Genomic DNA, 25,799 nt, shown 5'->3' with positions numbered 1-25,799 from the left:
ATGCATGCATGTCAGATACTGAGTAATGTCACAACCCCACTAATGATACCCATCATCACCTCCCCAGGGGACAGTGCCTACCCTCTGAGCACCCACATGATGACGCCAATTCGGAACAACACCACACCACCCGAGGTAAGATACAACGCAGCCCATATTGCAACCCGGGGCATAGTGGAGCGCACATTCAGAGTGCTCAAGTCACGCTTTCGCTCCCTTGACCGCTCTGGTGGGCAGCTGCTATACACTCCCCCAGTAGTGTGCAGGATCATAGTGGCAGCATGTGTCCTGCACAACATTGCAACACGCAGGGGCCTGCCGGTGGACATGGTGGTGCCCTCACATCCCCAACCACATGCACGCCCGCTGCGCATGGGAGGGGAAAGGGCACGGGGTGAGGTAGCCCGTATGCAGCTGGTGGCTAATTACTTCACTTACAATCACACCCCTGGCACATACCAGCTGACTATCAATGATGATGAGTCAACTTACAGTCAACTGTCACAACCATACCAGCCTGAGATTGTTCACCTGGTAGTGTTCCATTGTGTGCATCCCTACCTACACAAACACCACCAATGCTGTGTCATCAAAAGACACACTTCTATGCTGCTAAAATCATTACCCCCTTACAAGATACAACATGACAACAGTGCCATGTCACCTAACACCTCCCCAGCACCGCCCCCCAACACACCATGGCATGTCATGCTATGTGAAGCAAACAAAGGAATCCCCAAAACATGACACAAGTGTCACAAAGTACAGTGTCCCGATGGGAAAATGGCCACACACAATGTGCTCCCTTTAATGTAGAACTGACAACACACATGACCAAAGACTTACCACAATACAATGCAGCTAGCCACCCCAAACATAGCATTCACATGACAGTACTAAGTTAAAGGATACGTAGACTTACAACCTGGTGATGCTAGCACATCGACCACCCCCAACTGTACAGTGTTGGTGCCACGCAAATCTGGAAGTGCACTGCTTACAACATGAACTCCATCTCCAAAGTAGACGGCCTTGTGAAGACATGTGGAATGAACCTGCAAATTAGGAGGGAGACATGGATGCACAAGCACACATCAATACACCATGCAGTGTACAATACTACAACAATATGCACTAGGAATGTATACACAGTATTGACTACAGACTGCCCACACATGTCATGGGAGTCCAACGTCACTGTGTAAGTTACTGTCACTTGGGCACACCCTTTGCAAGCCCATGGTAACGGGAAGCAGGAGGGGTGTGTGTCTCACGAACCCAAGCATCTAACCCAAACTCAGGACAAGCCTGCATGTGCCCAGCCGCAATACAGTGGATGCCCACGGGAGCCACACAAGGCAACACACTGTAAGAAAAAAGCAAAAATCCAAAAATCAAAAACCAAAATCCAAAAATCAAAAATCAAAAATGGCCATGTGGGGGCCAGGGGGGTGGGGGAGGCCACGCAGGAGGTCTGAGGACAAGGTGCACACCAACAGCCACCTGTGTGGATGTTGCGAAAAAAAACACCTCCATGGGCTCATGGCCTGCACGTCTACGCTAATGTGAGAGATTCTGAATCGCTGTGGTCACTCTCATCACCCTGTGCTGCTGGTGCCCCAGGAGGTGGGGGTGCTATGGGAGGCAGCCCACACAAAGCCCTAGTCTGGTCCTCCATGGCAGCAAGCATGCGGGTGTGGAAGGTCTCGTTCTGGAGGATTATGGTGCGGAGATCCCCATGCACCACCTGACGTGATGCCCGGACCTCCTCGCGAGCTGCATCTCTGCTGAGAGCGTACGTGTGACACGCTCCAGCAGCTGTTCTGTCCTCGTGACAGTGGAAGCCTCAAGCTCCACAAGAGTCTGCCTGAGGTGACGGACTTCTACCCTCGGGGCTTCCCTCTGGCCCTGGGACTCTAAAGAAATGGCTTCCTGCAGAGTGTCCAGGGCCGCCCGTCTGTCCCTGTTGAACGCCAACATGTCGTCCCTGAGTGATTGGCAAATGGAGTCTGTTGCCTGCTGTAGTTGCTCCATCTGCCTCTCTGGGGGGACAATGGAAATGGCCACCCTCTCCATAGCATGAGCCATCATCTCAGATGCTGCTGCCTGTATGGATCTCTCCCATGCGGTATTGCCTGGTGGCGTACGGCCACCGTGTTGGCGGGCACCACACCTGTCTGGGGCAAGGCGAACTGTGCCTTGCTGTGTCGGCACTGCCTGAGGCTGCAGGACTGCATTCCCCCTCTAATCTGCTGTCCCAGGAACAGGATCAGATGTTGCGGAGTGTGGCCCTGCATCTGTAACCACCAAAGGCGGACCTACCAACACTGACATCCCCATAGTGGGCTGTACCCCTGGTTCAGGTGGGTCGGACAGAACAGAAATCCCTCCCAGAAACACCTACCTGCGAAGCCACATAGGTCTCATCATCCGAATCAACACCCGAAAAGAGGTCTGGTGAGGTGCACCCAGAGACACCCCTGGAGAGAATGGTCTGCAGCAAGAGTGGGTTCTCACCCACCACCACACCCCATCCCCCACTGGTACCCGGTCGTGCCTGAGATCCCTCCTGGGTCTGCACCATCTCCTCACCCTCAACAGCATCAAGTGCGTCATCCCCTGCAGAAACATGAAAGACAAAAAATGGAAACAGGCATTAGCACCATGGCACACAATTAGGCTTCACGAGGTACAGAACCAGTACATGATTGACACATGTCCCACATGACTATAACGCTCCCATGCATGCACTGTCACTGAGTTTGAAGGGGAGGAAAATGTCAGACACTGATGACACCAAGATGAAAGAGCAACACATTAGCTGCATGCGGGCTAGCAGAGCCATCACACATTGGCCTGTGAGTGGCATGTTCAATCCACATACATGACCATGACATCACACAGATGGCATGTACCATAGGCATGTCACATATCGTTTGACAATAAGGCTCAGATATGCGTAGTAAAAGTGGGGGGATCGAAACAATCAGCCTGAATGAACAATGAGAAATACGGAAAAAATGTTGTTGCAAGATGCCACTTCAAGGGCAACTGGTGTGATGTTGCACAAAAAGTCTACTGTGTGCAGAAGGGATACTGTAATACCCAAATCCAGGGGTGCAGAATGTTTTGGATGAAGCACATGGGTGACCCAAACCACTCAGGCACACACACCCTCACACCCATGTACGTATGTGTGTGTGCGGGGACATCATGGTCATGCATGTGGGACCAGTAATGTGTGAACCACATGGTTGGTGCATGTGTTGAAATGCAACATGGGGAGCTCTATGCGGAATGGACACATGAAAGCATGCCAGTCTCTGTTCCTGGACATGGGTGGGGGTGAGGGATGGGTGCTGATGCCATGTACATGTATGGTGTCCATGTCTGTGTGTCTGACCTGCATGTCTGTGACTTGTAAATGCCATGGATGCATGACACATGTCTGTGACAATGTTTGGATTCACTGATGCAGCCTAGTCATCCGTGTATCCACTTTGTCTGGGGTGTACGAGTCCAGATGGATGAAACTACGGTGAGGTGTGTGCATGTGATAGGCATGACCCATGATGCATGTGAGTTTCAAACCAACATTGTATGTTTCAAGAGTCCCTTGGACATGTATGCTAATGTCCATGGCATGCGCCATGCCTGTTACTGCATGTGTTTTGCCTGCACTGACCCATGTGTTGTGGAGGGACATGATGGAAGTGATGTTTGACAGTGCCACTCATCTGCTATTGCTTCCTGTCTAGGGGACCATTGTACAGTACCATGATGCTTGTGTTCTATGTCTCCCTCTACACAGCGCCAAGTGAAGAAGAGGACGGAGACGGCGCTGTGGAGCAAAGTGGCGGGGATGCCACCACGGCTGCAGCGGAAGGGGTGGGTGAGCCCCCACAGGGGCTTGCAACGGTGGAAGATGGTGTGGAGCCATCCAGGTTGGTGGTTTCCACAGAGGAGGAGGAGGCCGCTACTGAGCCGCACATGGGGCCTGGTCGGGGCATCCCTGCTGGTGCAAGTGGTGCAGTCCAGGGGCAGGGGCAGGAGGCAGCACAGGTCGCCATGGAGGGGCCTGTGCATGTCACTTTCCCTGACACTATGACTGCACCGCCATGCACCAGCAGGGATGCCCCATTCCAGGCCGGTCCGCAGGTAGGGGGGATGTCCATGTCATCTGACACTCCTCTACCTGCGGACGAGGCGATCCCTGGCCGTATGGAGAAGGTCCTGATTGGTGTCTCGTTGCGCACGGGTGTCATTCGTGATGAGGTGCGTGCTTTCCGGGGGGAACACGCACGTCATCACGAAGAGCACCTTGTCAACGTGGCCCAGTTGGGAGCGACCATGGTCGGGGGTTTCCAACATGTGTCGGGCTCTCTGGCGACCCTCTCCTCCTCTGTGGAGGCTATGCGCCAGTCGTTCTCCATGCCGTCTTCCGGCCCAGATGCCACCAGGGCCCCCTGTGGACCTGCCCCGACCAACGCAGCCAGCTCAGTGGGGATCCCATCCCTGCCACAGTCGGGAGTCGGAGGTCCAGCAGGGGTGGACACACCAGCAACTGGACCCCAGCAGATGGAGGATGTGACGGCATCATCGGGCAGGGCACGTGCACGACGGTGTCAGTGGATTCCATCAGCCTGGATGCCTTCGTGCTGGCAGAGGCAATTGCGTCGGAGGCAGCGGCAGGCTCGACGTGGGAGGCATCATGGCTCGGGGCCATCAACATCAGAGCGGCAGGCATTGGCCGGAGGGCAGGAGAACCCTGCAATGGGAGTGTCTTCCGTGTGGGAGCGGTTGGGCCAGCAGATAGGTGCGGAGCGGTGGCGGGCGGAGGAGGAACGGCTCACAATGGTCAGGGCGGAGAACTCCATGCGGAGGGCGCTGAGGCGGGCTGAGTGCCTCGAGGGTATTCGCAGGGAGTTGGAGCTGGACACTGCATTATCCCTGCGAGACCTCGGGGACAGTGAACATGCCCGCCTCCAAGCCATTGAACAGGAATTCGATGATGCCCTGGCCCATGAGATCAACCAGTGAGCCGTTGGACTAGCCCGCCGCCTTTGTATATAGTTATTTAGGTTTAGGTTTCATTTCTTTATTATTATGATTTGGAGTCCACGGACTTTGCTCCACCTTTTGTATATAGTTGTATTTTAGATAGGGTTTTTGTTAGGTTTCATTTGCTTTTGGGATAATGAACCCTTCAGACTTTCTTTTTCAATTTTCAGGACATGTATATACTTTCTTTTAGTCATATTCACATGGAGTAATGTTTTTTTAAGCTTTTCATCTTTGGATTTCGTTCTATGGACTTTGGGGATGCACCACTTATATATTTAAATTTTTTGGATTTCTTTTCTTGCTTGGATTTGACTTTCTTTTTCTTATTTCAAAAAATACATTTGATGTACTTTTTTAATACATTTATTTATTCTACATTATTGGTGTGGTGTACAGTGATGTTTGGTGCATGTCTGCATGAGCATTGGCACAGTCATGTGTTGCAACTGTGTGGCTCTGTAGGACATTTGCTGATGGGCATGCTGGTTCTTTTCAGACTATCATGGAATGGGTGATTTACTAGGGTGTGGGTGCAGTGGATCGTTGGGTGTTTGCACTGGGGGTGGAGGGTTGGGATTTGGGTTGGCATTAGGGCCATGGGTCTGTATAGTCATGGCGTGGTGTTCGGGGGACATGTGTGGGGGCCTGCTGGCAGGTGCCCCTGACTGCTGGGGGGTGATTCAGGGGGAAATGAGTGGGACATGAGTGGGGGCCTGCTGGCAGGTGCCCCTCACTGCTGGGGGGTTGGGGTGCAGGGGGACATGAGTGGGACATGAGTGGGGGCCTGCTGGCAGGTGCCCCTCAATGCTGGGGGGTGGGGGTGCAGGGGGACATGAGTGGGACATAAGTGGGGGCCTGCTGGCAGGTGCCCCTCACTGCTGGAGGTGGGGGTGCAGGGGGACATGAGTGGGACATGTGTGGGGGCCTGCTGGCAGGTGCCCCTCACTGCTGGGGGGTGAGGGTGCAGTGCAGAGGGACATGAGTGGGGGCCTGCTGGCAGGTGCCCCTGACTGCTGGGGGTGGGGGTGCTGGGGGACATGAGTGGGACATGTGTGGGGGCCTGATGGCAGGTGCCCCTGACTGCTGGGGGCGGGGGTGCAGGGGGACATGAGTGGGACATGTGTGGGGGCCTGCTGGCAGGTACCCCTGAGTGCTGGGGGTGGGGGTGCAGGGGGACATGAGTGGGACATGAGTGAGGGCCTGCTGGCAGGTGCCCCTCACTGCTGGGGGGTGGGGGTGCAGGGGGACATGAGTGGGATATGAGTGGGGGCCTGCTGGCAGGTGCCCCTGACTGCTTGGGGTGGGGGTTCAGGGGGACATGAGTGGGACATGTGTGGGGGCCTGCTGGCAGGTGCCCCTGACTGCTGGGGGTGGGGGTGCAGGGGGACTTGAGTGGGACATGTGTGGGGGCCTGCTGGCAGGTGCCCCGCACTGCTGGGGGGTGGGGGTGCAGGGGGACATGAGTGGGACATGAGTGGGGGCCTGCTGGCAGGTGCCCCGCACTGCTGGGGGGTGCGGGTGCAGGGGGACATGAGTGGGGGCATGCTGGCAGGTGCCCCACACTGCTGAGGGTGCAAGGGGACATGAGTGGGGGCCTGCTGGCAGGTGCCCGCACTGCTGGGTGGTGGGAGTGCAGGGGGACATGAGTTGGTGACCAGTAGTGCAAGGTGACATGTGGCTTTGCTGGGGGGCATGCCCATGGTGGATGGGCTGCCTGCGGGACATGACCAGGGGTGCAGGGTAGTCCCCTGTGGTGTGGGCTGCCTGCAGGGGCCATGGAGGGTGTAGAGGTAACACCTGGGAGGACCCACACTGCCGAATCACTTGTAGGACTCCCCGGCACCCCCGTAATACACGTACCCAGCCCATTCGCATGTGAAACTTCCCGCGCACCCCTGAAATACACGTACCCAGCCCATTCATGTGTGAAACTTCCCGCGCACCCCTGAAATACACGTACCCAGGCCAATCGCATGTGAAACTTCCCGCGCACCCCTGAAATACACGTAACCAGGCCAATCGCGTGTGAAACTTCACGCGCACCCCTGAAATACACGTACCCAGCCCATTCGTGTGTGAGACTTCCCGCGCACCCCTGTAATACACATACCCAGCCCTTTTGCGTGTGAAACTTCGCGCGCACCCCTGAAATACACGTACCCAGCCCATTTGCATGTGAAACTTCCAGCGCACCCCTGAAATACACGTACCCAGGCCAATCGAGTGTGAAACTTCCCGTGCACCCCTGAAATACACGTAACCAGGCCAATCGCGTGTGAAACTTCCCGCGCACCCCTGAAATACACGTACCCAGCCCATTTGCATGTGAGACTTCCCGCGCACCCCAGTAATACACGTACCCAGCCCATTCGCGTGTGAAAGTTCCTGCGCACCCCTGAAATACACGTACCCAGCCCATTCGTGTGTAAAACTTATCGCACACCCCTGAAATACATGTACCCAGCCCATTTGCGTGTGAAACTTCACGTGAACCCCAGGAATACACGTACACCACTCGCACAGGGCTTATCGCGTGTGAAACTTCCCGCGCACCCCTGAAATACACGTACCCAGCCCATTCGTGTGTGAAACTTCCCGCGCACCCCTGGAATACACGTACCCATCCCATTCGCATGTGAAACTTCCCGCACACCCCTGAAATACACGTACCCAGCCCATTCGCGTGTGAAACTTCCCGCGCACCCCTGGAATACACATACCCAGGCCAATCGCGTGTGAAACTTCCCGCGAACCCCAGTTATACACGTACCCCGCTCGCACAAGCCCTTTCGCGTGTGGAAGTTACTGTGAAACCCGTAATACACTTTCCCTGCTTGGCGTTTGCTGTTTGGCAGTCCGATAAACTGGTTTTGGGTTGGCGCAGACCTTGGCGCTGGATTGGGGATTTTGATGCCTTTTCCTTGCGCAAGGGCGTTCTTGGGGGCGTAACTGGCGCTGCTGCAGGGTCGCTGCGCTACTCTGTGCCACGGCTCGTTTTGGCGGCTAAAATCCATGAATACGCTGTGCAGTGAAATGGATTTTACCGCACACGGCTGACGCAGTCTATCGCACGGGAACACTGTGCGCCAGCCACCTGCGCCACTTTTGTGCGAATTTCCATGAATTACCATGTTAGTCTCCTTGATACGCACTCCCCATCGGATCCAACAGGTACGGCTGCTGGTCCCCTGTGCTATTCACTTTCATTATTTTACTGCATTTCACTGGCCTGTACGTTTTATTTTCCTTTCAGGTTTCAGGGTTTCCCGGGCCGTGGCAGGTGACAGGATGCCTCATTCTTACATGTATCTTTATTTATTTTTATATTATTATTTTAATTAAGTCCTGGTGGTCGGTTCTTCTCCATTTTTATCCCCTCCCTCTTATTCTGTTTGGACCTCCTCTTTCCGGCCGCAGGATTTGGAACTGCTCAGTGCTCTCGTACCTGTGGTAATAAATCTTGGGTTCAAGTTCTCGCCATCCCTATCTACCGAGGCACGCGTTATTGCTGTCTGTCAGACTGGCCATTTTCAGCTAAAAAGTTTGCAGAAGGTCTTGCCTTTTATTCCTTCTCATCTCTTCCCTCCGGTCGTTGCAGAACTTGTTCTTAGTCGCATCGGTATTCACGTCAGTGCATGGCAGAAGACGAAGAGAGGAGGTTTTTATTAGTAGCGCACTCGCAGGGGATACAACACATACAGTGTATACTAAGAACAATCCTATCAGGCCGGAAACTCATTGATTGGCTGGGGCAGGACTGGAACACTTCCTGGTGGTGCTGTGAGGCAGCAGCAAATTCTAAAAGGCCTGCTTGGACAGAGGAGCATCTCCTTCCCTCTACGAACCCCAGCAGCACTGCGAGCCGATCGGGCTCTTGCCGCATCCTGAAACGCTTCCTGGAGGAGGCGGGCGCAGTTGCGCTCACGTGACTTCTCACGCCGGCATTAAAACACAGGCATAACCGCCCGAGCGGTGTGTTTTTTATTTCATTTGAAAGGCCTGCTTGGACAGAGGAGCATCTCCTTCTCTCTACGAACCCCAGCAGCACTGCGAGCCGATCGGGCTCTTGCCGCATCCTGAAACGCTTCCTGGAGGAGGCGGGCGCAGTTGCGCTCACGTGACTTCTCACGCCGGCATTAAAACACAGGCATAACCACCCTTGCGGCGTTAAGCCCTGGAGGCACTAAGGGCTGGAGCCGCTGTTGTGCTGTTAGGCTGTGTGGCTGGACAACTCAGGTAGGATCCTTCAGGCATCACGTGCAGTATACTATCTTACGACTGGAGAGTATGAGGAGCAATGCACTCTTGTATACGATTCTGAAATTGGAAGTTCTTATCTTTGACTATGCACAAGTCTACCTAAATGCAATATAATTATCTGCTGGATTTAACATCACTTTCTCTCTGACCGCTTTGTTGGTTCAGCCGCGAGACTGTGGGGCTTGCCCTTTGATCGCGTCCACACCTCTGAAGTGATACTAGTTAGCCATCTGGTCGGTTATAAGCAGCCTTAAGGTTGGAACTCTACGTCTTACACTCATACGGAGAAGACAAGGACGACACGTCGTTTCTTGACAGAACAACCCTAAAGCCCATATACAGATACCATAAACAATCCGTGGGTGTTTTTTTTTTGTAACCCACATGCCGTATCATAGGCAAGGTGCGCAATCTAACTACAATCTTCGTGAACGCAATAGTAAGTTCTCTGACACTCGAAGAAACAGTGTAATGACTAAAGTGAAATCTAAAAAGAAAGAATTCCCTGTAAAAGGAACCATCACAGATTTCTTTCCAACAAATATTCCTCTTGAGAAAAATTCCACAGTCATTGAAGGAGTAGATCCAGCAAACAACCCTGTTGAAACATTGCATGAAGTTACTAACTAGAAGGAACTAAAAACCCTGTTGGGGCAGAAGAAAATTCGGATCCCAGTCCTATGGACAAAGCCCTAGAGGCGCCTCTTATCGACTCAATACCTGCCTCTGAACCACCAGATGAGTCAGAAATATTCTTCTCTCGAAAACAAAGAAGATTGGCTAGAAGAGCAGCCATGAAAAAAAAGCCGTGCACAATCGCCTCACCATTGCCCGCGACGGCCTTGCCAGGAAAACCGTCAAAAAAAGTCAAAAAGAGAGCTACCAGGGCATTGAAACGCAAAGTGAAGGGTTCAGGCTCTCTCACAAGCTGGCTAATCCCTGACACTGCAGTTGATTCCATATGTATGGAGTCAAATGTGCTTGACCTCGAAACAACTCAGCTAAACAACGATGTCGAGAAGATTTCATCTACTCCCAATAAAAGTTCTAGTCGTGGTCCTGTGGCTATAAATATCCCCAATCCTCTCAGTACTAACGAGCCTTCTCCGTCTGATCAAATCAACAATCGTATATGCATTATTAAAAACTTGTATCAGCAGCACGAACAAAATTGGCTCACAAGATCAGCTTTTATAACTAGGCTCCACTCAGTACCTCAGCTTCGTGTCCTTAGCTCTGCGGACTTTGAATATGTGGAGCCTCTCTATGCGACCAATCCGAATGTTTCTGCTATACACTGCAAATTCCTAGCAACAGCTCAGCTAATGCGAAGTTTTAAACAAAGTCTTTTGACCGTGGACATTGAAATAGATGCCGACCCTGAAATGGAAGATCCCAGTTGTCCGCGTAACGTGGCCCCTCCACCGAAAAAAGTCTCCCTGAACACAGATCTACCCAAGGCAGACAAAGCTGAGATTGAGGATATACAGAGAGTCTTAAACTGACTGGCTGACTCTCTACCTCAAATTATGAACAAGCAATGAGATTACAGTATCGTCTCCTGGAATTGTAGAGGTTTCAGCCATCTATTATCGTCACAAGGATCGGCAGATATTCTAGCAGATCATCTGAGCATATGTCTACAGGAAACGTGGCTGATCACTCCGGTGATACTTAATGGATATACACTCTACCAATCCTTAGCCAAGAAGGGCCCCAGAGGTAGACCCTTTGGAGGGTTGATTGTGGGTGTCAGACATTCTGTCCAATCGTGCCAAATTAACACAAGCCAACCTGATAACATCCTAGCTGTGGAAATGGTAGTCCCTAACGAAAATGCCTTGGTAAGAATATTACTGGTAACCTTATACAATCCAGTATGTGCTGCCGCTAGAGAAGTACTACAAGAGGCAATACACAACCTACTTGGTGAATGGACTATGAAATCAGGGAACAAGTCAGTAATATTCACAGGCGACTTTAATTGTCACATGAAGGGCTCTAAAGGCACCACCCTCAACCCTCTACTACATCCAAAGGGACATATGTCCCACAGCAAAGAAGATCCAGAAGGCACAAATTGGCTACATTTTTTTTCTGAATGGGATTTGGAACTTACCAATGGAAGAACTGTAAGCGACTATCCTGGAAAACCTACATGGCATAATGCCTCTACCAGTAGTACCCTGGACTACATCTTTGTCAGCCCTAATATAGCAAGCAAAATTAAAGATATGAAGATCAGTCGGAACACTTGGAGCGACCACAGCCTCCTAAATCTTATCTTTGCGGCTGACCAGTTAAAGACGAAAATTTGCCCTATGGGCAATATGGCAACGAACCAAACTGGTAGGTGCATACGCTGGCACCCTAAAAACATTGAAAATGCGGCTTGTACAACACATGCTCTGTTACACTATGATATTCAAACCTCCACTGAATTGACTGCCAATGATATAGAGATATGGATTGCGGCCTTTTCATCATCACATGCCACTACATCTCTTAGTATGATGATTCGAGATGGAAAGAAGATCTTACCCTTTGACAAATCCATTTGTGATGCCAAGCGAATATTTAGGGCTTCCATCCGTAAAGCACGAACTACTGCTGCCTCACCAGATTCTTTCTCTGTTCTGCGTAGAACGCTTAAGAACAAATATCATGCTTGGATTAAGACCAAGAGAAGAACAGAGAAGTTAAATCGCTGGCAACAAATGGTACAAGTAGTATGTTCCAAAAATACAAAAAACATCTGGGGCGTATTAGATGAAATGAGGGGCCCTACTGAACACACTATGGTGAACCCGATAGGTACCCTGGAATGGTCTAAATTTTTGTCTGCCCGTAATTCCCCAACAACATCGGCTCAACACGACATTTGCAAAGAGGTCCCTTATGAAAAACCTTTCATAGTAACTATCGAGCAATTGCTCACCAAAATTAAATCATTAAAATCATCTAGAGCCCCTGGCCCTAATGGCCTTGCGAATGTGGTGCTTAAAAGCAACCCTGATTTCTGGGCCAGTCTGATTAAGATCCAATTCGACAACATATTGGAAACTGGCAACATTACGCTATCATGGCAAGCCTCCATATTAATACCAGTCTTTAAGAGAGGAAACAGACTTGAACCAGGAAATTATAGGTTGTTATCCATGTTGGATTGTACAGGGAAGCTATTTGCATCAATGCTTCTTGACAAATTGGAGACCTGGGCAGACAAAACCGGAATTTTCAATCAGTTTCAAAGTGGATTTAGAAAAGGGTACACAACCTCTATGAATTTAATGACCTTCTATTTATTGAGGACTCGAGCAAAGCTTAGTGGAAAACCCCCTCTTTATGCCCTCTTTATAGATTTCCGAGCGGCCTTTGATGCTGTCCCTCGAGACAAATGATGGTCTAAACTGAAACTATTGGGTTGCCCAGAAGAACTTCTCTATTATTTAAGAGCCCTCCATCAAAACACAACGGCCAAGCTTAATTTGGATGTCCAAGGCCACATGACCCCACCAGTTCCCCAAAATTGTGGAGTAAAACAAGGCTGTGTTACAGCTCCTTTCCTATATAATGTATTCACGTATGATATCCCTATAGCGGTATCAGCTGTCCACAATTGTCCTCCTTGAATTGGCTCGGAGCATTGCTCAGTGCTTGCGTACGCGGACGATTTGATTATAATGGACCATACATTCAGCGGCCTTTCGAGATCGGCCAACGCACTTTGGGACTACGCCCTCAAGAATGATCTGGCCATTAACACAGAAAAAACTCAATTAATGGTATTCTCTGCAAAAAAAAATTCCAGAACAAAATTAGTTATCCTGGGGACAGAGATAAAATACACCCCCTCATATAAATATCTAGGGGTTGAGGTCGATGTCATGGGCGAATATACTAAGTGCATACGAACGCGCACCACCAGAGCTGCACAACTAACAGCGTTAATACACAGCTTTGCCATAAAAAACTGCGGCTATACTTTGTGGGGTGTGCGCCAGCTTTATCTTCAGATCTTGGTTCCCATGGTCATATATGGCCTGGAGGCATTATTGCATAATAACTTGAGCTGGATCCAAGTTATAGAAGGTACATTTTGGAGGCGGATACTGGGTCTTCCCCAATGCATTCCAATGACCACATTAAGACTGGAAATAGGGCTAACTTCCCTCAAAGCTACGGTACTTAAAAGAAGAGCTGAGATTCATCATAAGATGACTAACCAATTTACGAATCTTTACTAAATCAAGAAATCTCTAAGGAAACAACTTCTTACCATCTAAAAACAAGCATGGAAAAGCTGCATAAAGAGATAGGTTGGTTCCCTGTATTTAAGTATATACATACCACAACTAAGAAGGCTCTATCTAAACGTGTAGATTTATGGGACTGGCTCAAAAATTATGACCATTTAAGTAAACTCACTAAGTACCAATTTGTGCAGTACAAACTCTACATCTACCTGAAGCCACAGTTGTACCTAAACCTGAGTCCCTCTAGTAAGCTTAGACGCTTTCTTCTCTTGCTGCGTCTGGATTGTCTTCCGGTATTAGCCAATAAGTGGATAGAGAAACATATATTACCACACGAAAGATATTGTCGTATGTGCAAGAACTCTTCCATCAACGAAACAGCTATGCACCTTTTAACAGCCTGTCCTACAATGCTCGAAATATACGAACAATGTTATGGGAAAGTGGTCCATAATCCTGCCCACATAGAAGAGCCATGGTTTTGGCATCATAGCCTAAATTCAAAGTCTATAAGAACTCAAACAGCGATGTACAGCATATGGCTGAATATCGAGAAATCTTTGGCGATAAGCATTTAGTCCTATAACAGTTAAATTACGCTAATGCGAATAGGACTAGGCAGACCTAAAGTATATATCACAAGTCCTAAAAGTCTGCTTTCTTTTATTAGGTCTATGAACTTTTTTTCTAATGAAACTAGCTGAAAGTATATATAGTTCTTTAGACCAGGAAAGGGGAGACACTGATTAGTGTAAATTCTAAGTAATATGACTATATGATGACAAATTAACTAGATCCATCATTGATAATTCGATCATAAGAACAACTTGTCTTGAACTAGAAACATATGTCTCCCCTTGTCCCGTTTGACTTTGGCTTGTTTATTTTGGTTTGTTTAATATTGTTTGATCTTATTTTTGTTATATATCTGTATTTTATTCTTTAATATACATATGTGTAAAGTTTATATTCTAAACTGTATCACATTATTATAAAAAATAAATAGGAAACCTTAGTCGCATCGACTATTTTAACTCTCTTTTTTTAGCTCAACCTCTATATCTTACTCAACGGCTTCAGCTCCTGCAAAATGTGGCAGCACGTGGAGCCACTGAGACCCCCTATGGTTCCCACATTTCCCTGATTCTACGCTCCCTACATTGATTACCTGTTTCCAAATGCATCTCTTTTTAATCACTCTGTATAGTTCATCGGGCATTCTACAGTCAAGGCACAGTGTATTTGCAGTCTAAGTTTCCATGTTACTGCCCCACCCACTCACTATGTTTCAAAATGCCAGTTTGATCCTAGTTCCGCGAATTCATTTATCCAGACTCGGTGGCCGGTCCTTCTCTGTGTTCACTGCGAAGCGCTGGAACTCTCTGCCACTCACTCTTGGGGGCCAACAAGAACCATTTGCAGTTTAGACGTCTGTAGAAAACGTATTTGATTTAGTTATCCCATTATTTTCTGACTGATGTTCTGTTGGTATCCTTAGTGCCAAGTTGCCTCAGGTGTTTGTGAGCATTACAAGAATACATAACATAGCATAACATCACATGAGCCCCATAGTATTTCACATATTGTTGGGATTACTTTTCTAAACTTCTTGTTTCTTTGGCATTGGTGTTTGCAAGGCTGTCAGCTACGTGACGTTTCCATGTTCCTCCTAACTGTCTCTGATTCTCTGAAATAACTGTGTGTCCCTGATTCTGAGATGCATGAAACATAGGGAAGTGTTCTTCCATGAAAGAAGAACACTTTCCTTAAAAGCCCCTTATTCTTTCAAAGTAATAATGTGGTGGCATTGCCTCAAAGCCACCAGTTTTGCATGTGCCTGATTTACTGTTTGACAACCTCCTTAGTAATCATGAGGAATGCAGGGCAGGCACTGAAAGGGTATTCTCCTTTCAAAAGCACTGTTTTGCATGTAAAAAGAGATAAATTACAACACCCAAGATGTATCATTATCTTTTCATTATCTTTTAGTGCACCCTATTCCGTGTCTAAAAATATCATTTCCCAGACTGAAGGCAACTTTCCTAAATTGCTGACACTTCCGCAAATTAGAAAAGTGGCAGTCTTAAAAAAAATGTTTGTACTGTTACTGATGCACATGTTTCTCCCACAACGACAGATTTTAGTAGCTTTTTCATCTCCCCTCCAACACTTCCACCCACCTCCGAATGGCGGTGCTGGAAACTGAAGGGGAAAATGTCACCTTTCCACAATACTTTGGCATGAGCTCAGAATTGGACCCTCGGTTGACAGCACCTGCATCAGCACCCTCTTCACCGGCAAAAGGTCTTGGTCAGTAATCCCTCTTTCGCTCAGTGTGTCATCAAGTCCATGGCCCCTGCAGCCAGACACTCGCTGCCTTCTATGTTTGGGCTGGAAATGAATGTCATTCAGAGTGTTTCTGGGATCTGCCTCCACACCATTCCAGCACACTCAGGGCTTGATTCTGAGCTGTGGCATAAAGGTGAGTGGAAAGCCGACATGCTCCCTGCCAGTTTCCAGATCCATCAATCTGAGCTGGGTGGAATGATTGGAGCAGACTTTTTCCGATTTACTGAAAGATTTGTTAAGCCTTTCGACGAGTGGTGACTCTTTCAGTAAAACAAAAAAGTGGCGCTGACTTCCAGGAAATGCTCTACTTTACTTCAGGGGAGTTGCTAGGTCTGGAAAAGACCCGGGGCTATGCTGATGTCAGAACTGTTGGGACTGGGGGCTAGCTAGTCTTTTGGCTGTAGCTCCTGAGATTCTATCCTGGGCTACAACCAAAAGATCAGGGGCTATAGCCCCCTTAGCCACCCCCTAGAAACGCCCCTGCTTTACTTTAAAAAAGGTAGCAGGCGCTTCTCTCCAGAAAGAACATGGCATGATAACCTGTTTTGAGATGAGAGTTTGCAGCCCACGCTTTTTGCTCACTGTACCTTTCACAGATGGGAAATATCCATTTGCATATCAGTCTTTGTCCCGCCCACATGGTCAGTCCAGCACCAAAATGCTATGGCAATTCCTCTCTGAACAAGAGTACCAACAGCAACCCCATACACGTGTTTCAGCCTTGTTGGGCCTCATCAATGATGTGAAGCTGTGCCTCTCTGAGCACAGTGAGCAGGGAGTCCACGTCTGGTTGCCCCCAGGTATATTTGCTATACTTTACGCACAGGACTTTCTTTAGCAATAGGTGTTAACGAAATCTCACAGTTGCTTTTTTCTAATGCAAAAGTAGGACTCTGCAATGAGAATGCCCTCGCAGTGTCCGTCTTGCATTAATGATGGTAACTACTAGGGCCATTGTCAAGAGGTAAATCGGGGTCCTGCAAGAGCTGGGGCTTTGATGTTAGTACACCACATTCTTTCCTTTACAGATTATGGTGCTTTTAGTAAAAGTGTTGTTCCTCCAGCAACAGCAATTTTTTATTTTACACAGACTCCTGAAATAGGCCCTCAGATGTCTTGGGGCCAATCGAGAGTGTGGTGTTACCAATGTGGGCCCAATCACGTGAGAGAGTGGAGACCCGAGCTACGTGATGGGGGTGTGAATAAACGTCGGCCCGGAAGAAAGTCATTCCTGGACCAAGGACTGAAGCAGTGAGTCCTGGATCATTGTTTGCTGAATGTGTGGGGCCCGTGCAGGCCTGTGAATGAATCCTGACCTCTCCATCATCACCAGAGGTCAGCCCTTATGAAAACACAACACTGGCGCCGAGGAAGCGCAACACTGCGCATGTGTTTCTTCACTTTTGAGAGGCAGATTGGAAGGGATATTTGCGACGTTCCACAGGAACATTCTAAACACACAACGGTTAAAGCGTAATACTGTAACGTGTGAAACAGACATTTTGTAACGTTCTACATGAACGTTCCACTCGCCGGAGGACCGGAGAGACCGCTACAACAGTCCACAAGCCTCTCTGCTGCATGCCTACCACCCAACCTCAAACCACCAGAAAGGCCCAGTTTCTGCCGGCATCAACAGCGGATGAAGGCCAATCTGGTGCTAGCCCAGCTCCACAGACTGGGATACACATAGTAAGGCGAGGAGATTACCGCTCAGCATACCCGCCCTAGGGGTGACAGAGGTGAGGCCCAACAACACCCCCCATGTAGCCAAAAGGAGTCCCCCAGTAAAGCGCGTGCGCACACATGCCGCTGCGTGGAAAAAGCGTGCAAAAAGCACGCATAACAGACTCCCAGAAAACCCAGAATCTCGGCAGACATGTCAAGCCCATGCACCAGCCTGTGAAGAGAGGGAGGCAGCATTGCCATAAGACGGGACAGCATATTCAGACCCGATAGCCAGGAAACCTCACAGACCACGCTCATTAAGCCATTTGACCCCCACACCACAGGGGTAGCACTCCGATGGGACATATGGATCCAGCTATCCAGCAACACCCTCCCCAACAACGGGACTGCGGATGACTACAACAAAGCCAAAATGGTACTTACTAACAAATTTAAGCCCAAACTCAACCCCAACTACGAAAGATTCCATTTCTGCATGATCGCAGTTGGATGTGAATTCCCCAATGAAGTATTTGCGATCTGTCTACAAATTATCAATGGGCTATCATCAGAGAAGCTGCGACAGGCAATACTGTCGGAAAAGAATGTTCCACTAGGTCACATACCGGAAATGGGAAGACTCTGAGAACAAACAGATAACCAAGTAGCATTGATAGAAGCTGCAATGCAACGCCTACTGCTAGACAGCCCCCAGAAGGAAGAAGAGGTGGCAGCAATCCGGAGGAGACAAGATGCACGGCCACAAGAGGAAAGAAGCCCAAACAACATGAGACCTGGACGACCACAAGGACGAAACGACACCTGCATGGCACTGAGGCGAACCATGTCCCGCATGGGGCGTAACATGCCAGAAATACAAACGGTTGAACAATTACGCAGCCGTGTGCCTGAACCCCACGACACCGAGAGAGTCAAACCAACAAACCCAACGAGACTCGAACGTGGATGCCCAGAATGCAACATTGCGTGATAGAACTAGTGGAATCCTGTGCGGCATGCCAATTGTCAAGAAGACGGGCGTCGCCCGAACCAATCATCCATTTGCGTCCAGCAGCTATACGAGGTGGGGGTCAGTTAGCATGGACTTTTGTACCATCGCCGAGGAGGGGTATCTCCTAGTCCTAGTCGACGAGTTCAGCCAGTACCCGGAAGTTGAGCTTGTCAACTCTATGAATGCGGAGTCAGTTATCACAGCACTTGAAAAAATATTTGCAGTACATGGTATGCCCACAAAGCTGAAGAGCGACAATGGCCCACCGTTTACCAGCCAAGAGCTTAAACAGTTCCTCAACAGCCTGAGTGTCAGACAAAGGAGAAACACCCCATGCTGGCCACAAGCAAACGGCGACACAGAGTGCTTTATGGGGTCCCTGAATAAAGTCATACGGATCGAAAAGAACACAACCAACCATGGCTGATGGCAGTATACAGGTTCCTGCGAGCACTTCGCCAGACTCCGCACATGTAAAACGGAGTGAGCCCAGCAGCACTAATGTTCGGGGTGCCGATACAAGCAGAGCTCCCTTACATAAAGCCGGGTAAGCCCTAACCCGGATATTCCCCTCATCGAAGAAAGAGGAGCCAGAATAAATGAAAAGCAAAGCCACACACACCACGCTCAGCTACATCCGGGAGACACAGTGCTGGTAAAGAACAGAGCTCCCCAAAAGAAAATGACACTGACCTATGAGTCCCCCCACTGGACCGCCCAGGATGCCAACCATAGCATGGTGACAGCTGCCCGAGGAGCCGAGGTTGTGACACGAAATGAGTCCCATTTTTGGAAAGTCTCGACGACGATGTTGAGGGAAGGACCAGAGGGCGAGGCAAGTAGCGGGAGCCCTTCAATGAGGTCCGAGGCACCAGCAAGAGCAGACGATGGCACCTCACCGCTGGCTGATCACGAACCACTCCTGGCTCCCCCGCTGGGCACTACCAGCATAAGATCCCTCAGGGTAGAAGAGCCGTAATAGACTAATCTCCGGTAGCAGTTGAGAGAAAGGCCAAAGCCATCATCCCGGCTACATGGGTGTGTAGTCCAAGGTATCTACCACCAGAGAAACAAGGCAGAAGAGAAGCAGTAAGAGACAATTGTTCTAAAGTTACGTTTGTCCAGCATTCTAACTTTGGGAGGAATGTGGCGTTACCAATGTGGGCCCAATCACGTGGGCGAGGGGAGACCCGAGCCACGTGATGGGGGCATGAATAAACGCCGGCCCGGAAGATTGTCATTCCGGGAACGAGGAGTGAAGCAGTGAGTGTATCATTGAGCGCTGAATGTGTGGGGCCCGTGCAGGCCTGTGAATGAATCCTGACCTCACCATCATCACCGGAGGTCAGCCCTTATGAAAACTCAACACAGAGGGCGCTTCTCCACTTTTTGAGAATCAACAGGTCTCGCCAATTCAGGTTTCCCAGCTTCCCCTCACTAGGCAAATCTTTCTCCTTTTTTATTATTAGTAGCTTTATGGAGCCAGTCGGGGAATTTGTGATTTGTCATAGGAATGTGTAACGTACCACAAATTAAATTGATCGGCGTCAGGCAGTAGAGAATTCTCTGCTCCATCCCTTTGTCTAAGCTCAACCGGTGGTGTTTCTACACAACGGTCACACTATTGTCAAGTTGTAATCTTTCATTAAAAATTGTGTTCCACTGTACCTTGAATTGCAGTTGAATAACATTGTCAGTGATTAGACTGTGAAGAGGCTAAATCCTCTTTTGTCCCACTCTGTAATAATGCTGACACACCTACACAATTGGCTTAACCTCTTATGCAACAATGATTCAAGATATATATTTTAGATATAACAAAAAATCTACTGGAGCTAAGTCATGCATGTTGCTCATGACAACAATTTTGGTTGGTCACCCTAATGTACACTGCCTGAAGCAGCACATTACTCATCTCAGTAGTTGAGGTTTTATGGGAGTTTCAATCCATATGATTTTTAGACCTTTTACAGTTGTATTGTTTTGGATATTGGTTTAAAACAAAAATATCAGAGACAGGAGATGTTAAATGTGAATATGAGGTATGAATGGTTTTCTACTTAGATTGTTCTGCAGGAACGGGTTTTTGGGTCTCACAATGAGGGGGAGCTGTAAAGTGACAACAAGCCAATAAGAATTCAGGAATGATGAAGTCTTCCTCATTATGAAGTGCGGAATACTGCATCAATCCCAATGGGGCCACCACTTTCCCAGGCAGTCATCTCCTCCCGTGTGATTCTCCCTCATAATACCACCCCCAGGCTCAGGATCAGATAGAGGCTGGCCATATGGGAAGAGAGATTTGGTTGGGGATCAGTGATGACTCTGCAGGATTCATCACAAACCTTAGCCCTAAACATCTGGCCTCCCGCGCTAGGATCATTGGTTTGATTAAAACCAATAGCCTCCCCCATATACGGAAGAGGTTCCATGGTTTGGGTTTCCCACTCTCAAACAGGGCCTGTCACAGGAAATTCTTCTTTTTCCCAGGAATAATTTGGAGAATATTGAAGGGATGTCTTGCTAGCATTTCTCTGAATTCTTTCAAAATTGGGAAATCTGTACCAATAATTGCTTCTTCTGGTAGCCCTGGAATGGCAGCAGCATTTATCCTAGTAGCCTTGCCGTGAACTGTAATAGTAACTGGGGTTCGCATGTATCCTTAATTGGGTTCCTTTTTCTTGATTTCTGGGGGATTTTAAATGAGATCTTATGGCTGTTTGTTTACTCCCAGAATTAACTAAGGCTCTGACTGGGACTCCATTAACTAATGCAGTCTCATGGGTTTTAAAAGGATTACTAGCAAGAAACAAATGACCACTAACCTCCACTTCTCGCCCATCTAACTCCTCATCCCAATCTTGTCCCACCATATAGCCAATCGCCATTGGCTCTTATTTTTTATTAGAGGGACAATCTCGGGCCGGTGTCCAAGTTGCCCACATGAAAAACATACTAATGAGGTAGGTCATTTTGAATTCATCCCTCCTTAGTCCTTATTTCCCCCTTTTCCTTAATTGTAACAGGTCTTCTTGTTTGCTTAAATAATTCTCTCACTAGGGGTTCATAAGATCTGTCTTGGATTTTGTCTTTAGGAATTGAAACAGCTCAGAATTTTGAAGAAGCGAATCATCATGTACAGAATCTTCATAAAGTTGAAGAACAAAAAAAGGACCCGAAAGAGATTTCCTGTCTCCAATAAGTAAAGTCAGACTAGGTTTATTTAGTTGCAGAATAGCTCTTTGTAAGTAGGGTGGCAATTAATGTATAAATTGTTCTATGTTAAAGGTTTCTAACACCTCTGGTAAGGATTTTCTTTCTAACAACAGAGACCGGGTGTTCTGTATTCTAGCTGCTAGCTCTACTGGTGTTTCATCCGGGTGGGTTCACTTATAGAATTATCTGTTGGCCTACCATTTACAACATCCCTTCTTTGATTTCATCAAAAGGCGTTGTTCTTAGAGGGTTTAATACATTATATGAATTCTGAATTCCTTCTCTTAGTAACGTAGCTAGGTAACAAGTTTTCAAGTCATCCTCCAATGAAACTGTCTTGCCAAATGCTCAAAATTAAGAAATAAATTCCATATGTCCTCCCCTTCACTATAGGGTTGAAAGACCCTGGGTGGTGATATGAGTCTCTGGGTGGTTGCAGCAATTCTATCCAGCCCCTCTTGAAATCTATTTTCTGAGTGAATCTGAAGGGCAGTCAGCCGGACTAAAAGACCTTAAAGGGTTGTTGCTATTTTTTCTGGGACCTTCCCTTTCAATTAAAGAAATGTCTTGTTCAAACTGAACGGTATCAAGGTCTCTAACTGGTTGATCGAGAAAGGAAAATATCTCTTCTACCTCGGGACAGGGGTCTACTTCTAATGGTTTGCTTATCTCTAATAAAGAATTAGGATCTAATAATTGTTCTGATTTTACCAAGGCTTTGGGCGGTCCTCTTGAGGCTAGCATGTTACTTGAAGAGAGATTTGAAGTTAGGTCTGTCTCTGCTTTCATCCGCAAACTTAATTTACTGTGCTGTTTTATATTATAGTCTTACACCCTAAAGGTATCTAACAGGGGCCGACCATGGAAAAAAAGTTTTTGGTGATGTATGGAAAAAGCAAATTTTGTAAGGAACTTTTGCTTAATACTTAGGGCCTCATCATAACCCTGGCGGTATGCCTCTAAAGTGTCTTTAACAGATTTTCCGCCACAAATATTGCTGCGCCGGATCATGAATCGGCATAAAAATGCTGACTGTAAAACAGCCAGCTCTATTAAAGCAGCACTTTTACAGGTGGTGCTATTACAGCCGGGTGAATCTGGGCCGATACCAAGAAGCGCAATTACCGCTGCATCACAAGTCCCAACACAGCTATATTAATGCCAAAATACCGCGATATTACCACCAAAAACAGGGTGCAATTACATTCAGCCTCCAGGTGGAGGTAAATGCATACAGGTGGCAAAAATGAAGTCAAAGGTGTACCCAATCCACTCAAGAGGGCTTCATAAGGCACACGCCTTCCCCAAACACAGTTCCCAACACCATGCTGCCAGTACACATTGAGATGGGACATGCAGCTGCTCATACTGCGCCTGGAAGTACAGAGGTAGGACAACCGGCACAGGTCACACGGTGCACAGAAGTAGGAGGAGGAGGAGCAGGAGCAGGAGGTGGAGAGGCAAAGCAAGGCATGCACAAATACTCAGGGCCAGGCCCTCACCCTGGACCCTCACTGACCGTGAGTTGGTCACCCTGTTCCTTCTCAACACGGAGACTATAAGTGAGCTGCTCACCACAATCCAGATCGACATGCACAGCAGGATCAACATCAGGTCAGCTGTGCCCCCACTGCTAAAGCTAGTGTCTGTCCTACAACTCCTAGAAACTGGCACCTTCCAGCACTATGTGGTCATGCTGCATGGCATGGCACAGCCAACATTTAGTGCAGTGTTAGTCCAGGTGCTGGATGCCCTCCTGTGGCATGTCTCACGCCACATCTCACTGCCCACCACCCCAGCAGAGGTGCATGCCATGAAGGCACAGTTCTATGTGTTGCACAAATGTCAACTGTCATTGTAGCCTTGGCCTGTAAACATGTGGCGTTGGTGGCCAACCAGGCCCATGAAGTCGTGTACCACAACCGGAAGCACTACTACTCCTTGAACATGCAAGTGACCTGCAATCCCAACTGGTACATCACCCACTGTTGTGCCCGCTACCCTGGTACCACCCACAACGTCATGGTCCTATGGTACAGTACCCTGTCTGGATACATGGAAAGTCACAGAGAACAATGGATGGGAATAGTGGGTGAGTAAACGTGTCAGCACAAAGGCACTGCGATGCATCCCACCACATGGGGTGCATGTTCTAAACTGCACAATACATTCCATGACAAGTCAGTGTACAAGTGGGACCTGCCCCACTCCCGCACCAATGTCACAACACAGCCCACAGAACATGTACATGTAGGACATACCTGAATGGATACGCTGAAGCACACATACAGTAGCGACGCCCAGCACACACATGAATACAGATACCGCAATGCAACATTTATTATCCTAAATCAATGTCACACAAGTGTCACATCACACCACACAACAATAACCCTGCCAGTACCACAGCCAAGTACCCATGTACACTCAGCCTGCAACTCAGACCTGCTGCCCCAAGAAGCCTATGACGGGCCGATAGTAAATACATCAAGCCAGATGCATGCGAGCAATACACTGGCACATGACAGGCACCATGTCAGCCTGACATGGCAACAACAGACACATGATGTAACATCAGCTGAAAGGGAACAGGGTGCATGTTAAGAAATTACAATGCATGAGGCAAGTGATACAACGTGCACAATCATTGAATACGACACATGCCACCAAATTAAGCCCCATATGCATGCACATGATGACCTTTTCCCTGATGCTGGGAAAGGGCACCCCAAACCCCCTTCCCCCACAATACACAGTGACTCATGGCTGTGCCTCTCTCCATGCAGATGATTCTGGATACCCACAGCTGCCCTGGCTCATCACACCTCTGCGGAATCCACAGCACCACTGGAGTTGGTATACAATCACGCTCACAGCAGGACACGTGTCTGTATACATTGTACCTTTGGCCTCCCGAAGGCCTCTTTCCACTGCCTGGACCATGCAAGAGGTGCCATAATGGATGCACCTGCAATGTGGGTAATATCATGCCTGTGTGTACCATGCTGCACACTATGGCCCTCATTCCAACCCAGGCGTTAAGGGTTTAACGGCGCTGTCGGTGTCGTTAACCCTTAATGCCTGATTTCCACCTTAACGCCTGCTTTTAGCAGGCGTTAAGTACCAAGGCGCTAAGCGTCCTTGGCGCTAATTACGGCACCGTAATTTACGGTGCCGCAATTAGCGCCTTCCCCACTCCCATTATGCCCTATGGGGCAAAAATGGGAATGGGGAAGGGTAAATGGGGATTGGGGATTTACCGCCCCACTCACCTTGGAATGGGTGGTAAATCTGCCATCCACCATGGTGTAAACTGAGTTTACACCATGGTGGTAAAGTAGGGAACTTACCACCTGGGTTGGAATGAGGGCCTATCTGTCTTGAAAGGAATGTCCATCTACCCTCTGTTGTGGATATGCCACCCCCAGAGGATGAGGACACAGTGCCTGTGGCAGCGGCATCTGGATGCATTGCCAGAGATGACATAAGGGATGGCAGACTGGCTCGCCATGGACTGATGGACAGTTTTTTCTAAGACATTCACAAGGCACATACCATGCACCACTGTGTCCCACTCACATTAATGAATAAACACAACAAAGACACAAGAAATGTGCTTGCACTGATGAAGATCAACTATGTTTAATGTTTTGAAGTGCACTATCCCCCTCTGCCCACCCCCCACCACCACCCAACACACTATCCACCTTCCCCTGAACCCCTATAACCCCAACACACTGTCCCCCACCTCCCATCACCCCAACAGACCACTCTGGGCAACAAGTGGGACACTGTCACGTGCATGGCCTCTTCTCCCTCAGGGTTGCTCCAAGTGACTTTGGGCCCAGATGATGTTCAGACCGATGCCTTGGTGTGCTGGGCAACGTCCCCTCGGTGGGTGTGGCTGAACTTAAGGGTATGGACTCTGGCCCCAGAAGTGCTGCAGAGTGAGTTCCATACTCTGCTGCATGGAT

Source organism: Ambystoma mexicanum, chromosome 5q (assembly GCF_040938575.1).
Source record: "Ambystoma mexicanum isolate Mex_15411 chromosome 5q, UKY_AmexF1_1, whole genome shotgun sequence".
Classification (NCBI taxonomy): Eukaryota; Metazoa; Chordata; class Amphibia; order Caudata; family Ambystomatidae; genus Ambystoma; species Ambystoma mexicanum.
This window is presented reverse-complemented; position numbering follows the sequence as displayed.